This window comes from Dreissena polymorpha, chromosome 11, assembly GCF_020536995.1.
Source record: "Dreissena polymorpha isolate Duluth1 chromosome 11, UMN_Dpol_1.0, whole genome shotgun sequence".
In the NCBI taxonomy this organism is placed as follows: Eukaryota; Metazoa; Mollusca; class Bivalvia; order Myida; family Dreissenidae; genus Dreissena; species Dreissena polymorpha.
The window spans coordinates 42056792-42063325 of NC_068365.1; the positions used below are offsets into that span (position 1 = coordinate 42056792).

Consider the following 6534-nt stretch of genomic DNA (forward strand, 5'->3'; position numbering starts at 1 on the left):
GAAAGGGGGGTCCATGAAAATTACATATCTTTAGGGTAGGTGTTACCTATGGTCTTTAAAAATCAATTAGGTATTTATAAGATGTATTTCTTGTGTTAGGTTGTAGAAAGAATGTCTCAAAATTTTGGAAAAAAACATTACAACTAGCCACAGCTCCCTAGCAAGGAAATTTTGAATCTTCAAAAAGGAGGTTTTCACTTTTGTCGGAAGTCAATATTTCACGCTGCAGAAACAGAACAAAATTTTGAAGGTAAATTGTGAAAAATCTAAACGTATGGGAGACACTTTTCTAGGCAAATAAACAAAGCACAGGGATGAAATTAGTGAGTAATGTAGCCAAAACTAGGATTGCATTCTGTTTGAATGTTCTGTGCATGCCATGAAATGGGTCAAATTTCTCAATTTTTCATTAAAAATGAGGTGGGTGGGGGGAAAGATTAAGGGCCATAGTTTCACAAGTGAAGAAGCCAGCCTTGTCTTTGGGTGTATTTTCAATGTATATTGCCTATGCTATGACACTGACACAAAAAGGCTTTCTTGTGTCACTTTCTGTTTTGATGCAATGGATTTGACTGTTTGCGGCCTTTCGGAACTCGAAATTTGGTCAAAAATATATCCCCTGCCCCTTTAATAGCAAAACTCAAAATTTTAAAATTGTGTATATCATACGAAAATTGATACATGTATTCCACAAATGTGTTGCGGTAACAAATCGAACATAATTTTGCATATATCTTTTAACCGCTATGGTTGAGATTATGGAAAACAAAGGGAGGTAATAATGTTAAAACCATTGCTTATTTTAGGAAAATTTCACGTGTGCTGGTTTCGCACTGGAAAACAATGTTTAAACTCATATTTGTGTAATAGCATCTACATTTGCACATTTTCTGAGCTTGAATACTTAAATAAGCAAGATAAGTCTGCAGTTTTGTAGAAAAAGTTGGTAAAAATAGGAAAATTATGCAAAATAGTGGTTTGTAACATGCCGCAAACATAAATTCTCTTTTTCTTCTTATTTGAAGTCATTATGGCAACATATTTCTTCATGTGACACCTAACCGATGAAGAAAGACTAAGATTGAAGCATTTATTTGATAATAAATACGAAATAATAAGTGAATGCCACATCTGGAAGGGGGCGTACACTCCAAGCGTCTATGGTGTTCTGCGGTGTAGTTTCCGCGGCAAAAGGCTAAGGCTTAAAGCTCACCATGCACTATATTATCTTGAAAATAAACATGCCATGTCATCAAAAATGCATGTGTCACATTTATGCCACAGTCAACTTTGTGTCAACATCAAGCACTTAAGTTATGGGCCTCAAAGCATTAACAAAAGGAAAATATGTGCTCATGAAGGTTCCTTATGCACTTGAAAATGTTTTCAAGCTGTGTCTTGTTTACAATGATGTTCTCATAGTCAGATATATTTGCCCACTGTTTCCAATTGTAGCACTTTGATTTTCAGACTGTGGTACTGTTTGATGTGGTCGCAGTTTAATAGGGAGAACGAGTGGACCCCGAGAACGATTACACGCATTAAAGACATCGTTAGCCACAGAATCACCCAATCGCACGACACTTTCCAGGTCAGGGTCTGAATTCAACGGAATATAATCTTGAACTTGTTTCTCTACACAGGGCACATGCCTGCAGAAACTTTATAGTTTGGAAATACTCCTTTTTTGAAAAGTACACCTTTGTTTTTCCTAGCGTGATTGTTTTTATAACTGTGCTGTGATTTCATATGGAGTGATCTAATTTTGAATGGTATTTTAATGAATGAATATCAATATTTGGTGCATGTATTATGTAATCATATGGGAATATACATCTGTAAGACTGATTGATAGTGTCAATAATCATTTTAAACATTTGACATATAACTTGTGTGCTTCTCTACTAAATAGAGTCAAATGTTGTGAATAGGAACACTATTTTTTTGATTACATGTATTTCTGTTCTGGTTGTTTCCCTTGAATTGTGTGAATTTTTGGAATTACTATGAAATACAAACAAAACACAGGATACAGTTCAGAAATGTTGCATTTAATTCATTAAACATTATATTTTAATATAACAAAAGCTTTTTGTTTTATTATGCATATATTAAAAAACTTAAGGTGGCAGGGGATATATCAATGAAAGGGGGGTCCATGAAAATTACATATCTTTAGGGTAGGTGTTACCTATGGTCTTTAAAAATCAATTAGGTATTTATAAGATGTATTTCTTGTGTTAGGTTGTAGAAAGAATGTCTCAAAATATTGGAAAAAAACATTACAACTAGCCACAGCTCCCTAGCAAGGAAATTTTGAATCTTCAAAAAGGAGGTTTTCACTTTTGTCGGAAGTCAATATTTCACGCTGCAGAAACAGAACAAAATTTTGAAGGTAAATGGTGAAAAATCTAAACGTATGGGAGACACTTTTCTAGGCAAATAAACAAAGCACAGGGATGAAATTAGTGAGTAATGTAGCCAAAACTAGGATTGCATTCTGTTTGAATGTTCTGTGCATGCCATGAAATGGGTCAAATTTCTCAATTTTTCATTAAAAATGAGGTTGGTGGGGGGAAAGATCAAGGGCCATAGTTTCACAAGTGAAGAAGCCAGCCTTGTCTTTGGGTGTATTTTCAATGTATATTGCCTATGCTATGACACTGACACAAAAAGGCTTTCTTGTGTCACTTTCTGTTTTGATGTAATGGATTTGACTGTTTGCGGCCTTTCGGAACTCGAAATTTGGTCAAAAATATATCCCCTGCCCCCTTAATAGCAAAACTCAAAATTTTAAAATTGTGTATATCATACGAAAATTGATACATGTATTCCACAAATGTGTTGCGGTAATAAATCGAACATAATTTTGCATATATCTTTTAACCGCTATGGTTGAAATTATGGAAAACAAAGGGAGGTAATAATGTTAAAACCATTGCTAATTTTAGGAAAATTTCACGTGTGCTGGTTTCGCACTGGAAAACAATGTTTAAACTCATATTTGTGTAATAGCATCTACATTTGCACATTTTCTGAGCTTGAATACTTAAATAAGCAAGATAAGTCTGCAGTTTTGTAGAAAAAAGTTGGTAAAAATAGGAAAATTATGCAAAATAGTGGTTTGTAACATGCCGCAAACATAAATTCTCTTTTTCTTCTTATTTGAAGTCATTATGGCAACATATTTCTTCATGTGACACCTAACCGATGAAGAAAGACTAAGATTGAAGCATTTATTTGATAATAAATACGAAATATCTTGAACTTGTTTCTCTACACAGGGCACATAGCTGCAGAAACTTTATAGTTTGGAAATACTCCTTTTTTGAAAAGTACACCTTTGTTTTTCCTAGCGTGATTGTTTTTATAACTGTGCTGTGATTTCTTATGGAGTGATCTAATTTTGAATGGTATTTTAATGAATGAATATCAATATTTGGTGCATGTTTTATGTAATCATATGGGAATATACATCTGTAAGACTGATTGATAGTGTCAATAATCATTTTAAACATTTGACATATAACTTGTGTGCTTCTCTACTAAATAGAGTCAAATGTTGTGAATAGGAACACTATTTTTTTGATTACATGTATTTCTGTTCTGGTTGTTTCCCTTGAATTGTGTGAATTTTTGGAATTACTATGAAATACAAACAAAACACAGGATACAGTTCAGAAATGTTGCATTTAATTCATTAAACATTATATTTTAATATAACAAAAGCTTTTTGTTTTATTATGCATATATTAAAAAACTTAATAGCAAAACTCAAAATTTTAAAATTGTGTATATCATACGAAAATTGATACATGTATTCCACAAATGTGTTGCGGTAACAAATCGAACATAATTTTGCATATATCTTTTAACCGCTATGGTTGAGATTATGGAAAACAAAGGGAGGAAATAATGTTAAAACCATTGCTAATTTTAGGAAAATTTCACGTGTGCTGGTTTCGCACTGGAAAACAATGTTTAAACTCATATTTGTGTAATAGCATCTACATTTGCACATTTTCTGAGCTTGAATACTTAAATAAGCAAGATAAGTCTGCAGTTTTGTAGAAAAAGTTGGTAAAAATAGGAAAATTATGCAAAATAGTGGTTTGTAACATGCCGCAAACATAAATTCTCTTTTTCTTCTTATTTGAAGTCATTATGGCAACATATTTCTTCATGTGACACCCAACCGATGAAGAAAGACGAAGATTGAAGCATTTATTTGATAATAAATACGAAATAATAAGTGAATGCCACATCTGGAAGGGGGCGTACACTCCAAGAGTCTATGGTGTTCTGCGGTGTAGTTTCCGCGGCAAAAGGCTAAGGCTTAAAGCTCACCATGCACTATATTATCTTGAAAATAAACATGCCATGTCATCAAAAATGCATGTGTCACATTTATGCCACAGTACACTTTGTGTCAACATCAAGCACTTAAATTATGGGCCTCAAAGCATTAACAAAAGGAAAATATGTGCTCATGAAGGTTCCTTATGCACTTGAAAATGTTTTCAAGCTGTGTCTTGTTTACAATGATGTTCTCATAGTCAGATATATTTGCCCACTGTTTCCAATTGTAGCACTTTGATTTTCAGACTGTGGTACTGTTTGATGTGGTCGCAGTTTAATAGGGAGAACGAGTGGACCCCGAGAACGATTACACGCATTCAAGACATCGTTAGCCACAGAATCACCCAATCGCACGACACTTTCCAGGTCAGGGTCTGAATTCAACGGAATATAATCTTGAACTTGTTTCTCTACACAGGGCACATGCCTGCAGAAACTTTATAGTTTGGAAATACTCCTTTTTTGAAAAGTACACCTTTGTTTTTCCTAGCGTGATTGTTTTTATAACTGTGCTGTGATTTCTTATGGAGTGATCTAATTTTGAATGGTATTTTAATGAATGAATATCAATATTTGGTGCATGTATTATGTAATCATATGGGAATATACATCTGTAAGACTGATTGATAGTGTCAATAATCATTTTAAACATTTGACATATAACTTGTGTGCTTCTCTACTAAATAGAGTCAAATGTTGTGAATAGGAACACTATTTTTTTGATTACATGTATTTCTGTTCTGGTTGTTTCCCTTGAATTGTGTGAATTTTTGGAATTACTATGAAATACAAACAAAACACAGGATACAGTTTAGAAATGTTGCATTTAATTCATTAAACATTATATTTTAATATAACAAAAGCTTTTTGTTTTATTATGCATATATTAAAAAACTTAATAGCAAAACTCAAAATTTTAAAATTGTGTATATTATACGAAAATTGATACATGTATTCCACAAATGTGTTGCGGTAACAAATCGAACATAATTTTGCATATATCTTTTAACCGCTATGGTTGAGATTATGGAAAACAAAGGGAGGTAATAATGTTAAAACCATTGCTAATTTTAGGAAAATTTCACGTGTGCTGGTTTCGCACTGGAAAACACTGTTTTAACTCATATTTGTGTAATAGCATCTACATTTGCACATTTTCTGAGCTTGAATACTTAAATAAGCAAGATAAGTCTGCAGTTTTGTAGAAAAAGTTGGTAAAAATAGGAAAATTATGCAAAATAGTGGTTTGTAACATGCCGCAAACATAAATTCTCTTTTTCTTCTTATTTGAAGTCATTATGGCAACATATTTCTTCATGTGACACCTAACCGATGAAGAAAGACTAAGATTGAAACATTTATTTGAAAATAAATACGAAATAATAAGTGAATGCCACATCTGGAAGGGGGCGTACACTCCAAGCGTCTATGGTGTTCTGCGGTGTAGTTTCCGCGGCAAAAGGCTAAGGCTTAAAGCTCACCATGCACTATATTATCTTGAAAATAAACATGCCATGTCATCAAAAATGCATGTGTCACATTTATGCCACAGTAAACTTTGTGTCAACATCAAGCACTTAAGTTATGGGCCTCAAAGCATTAACAAAAGGAAAATATGTGCTCATGAAGGTTCCTTATGCACTTGAAAATGTTTTCAAGCTGTGTCTTGTTTGCAATGATGTTCTCATAGTCAGATATATTTGCCCACTGTTTCCAATTGTAGCACTTTGATTTTCAGACTGTGGTACTGTTTGATGTGGTCGCAGTTTAATAGGGAGAACGAGTGGACCCTGAGAACGATTACACGCATTCAAGACATCGTTAGCCACAGAATCACCCAATCGCACGACACTTTCCAGGTCAGGGTCTGAATTCAACGGAATATAATCTTGAACTTGTTTCTCTACACAGGGCACATGCCTGCAGAAACTTTATAGTTTGAAAATACTCCTTTTTTGAAAAGTACACGTTTGTTTTTCCTAGCGTGATTGTTTTATAACTGTGCTGTGATTTCTTATGGAGTGATCTAATTTTGAATGGTATTTTAATGAATGAATATCAATATTTGGTGCATGTATTATGTAATCATATGGGAATATACATCTGTAAGACTGATTGATAGTGTCAATAATCATTTTAAACATTTGACATATAACTTGTGTGCTTCTCTACTAA

At 33.4% G+C, this 6534-nt stretch overlaps 1 long non-coding RNA gene across 1 annotated transcript; it reads left to right on the forward strand.

The window, feature by feature from the left end:
- The first annotated feature begins 707 nt into the window (after positions 1–707).
- On the forward strand, positions 708–6231 carry LOC127851518 (uncharacterized). Its single transcript, XR_008035808.1, has 3 exons — positions 708–1591; positions 4605–4725; positions 6098–6231. It is a non-coding gene; the product is annotated as an uncharacterized LOC127851518 (long non-coding RNA).
- Positions 6232–6534: the final 303 nt, after the last annotated feature.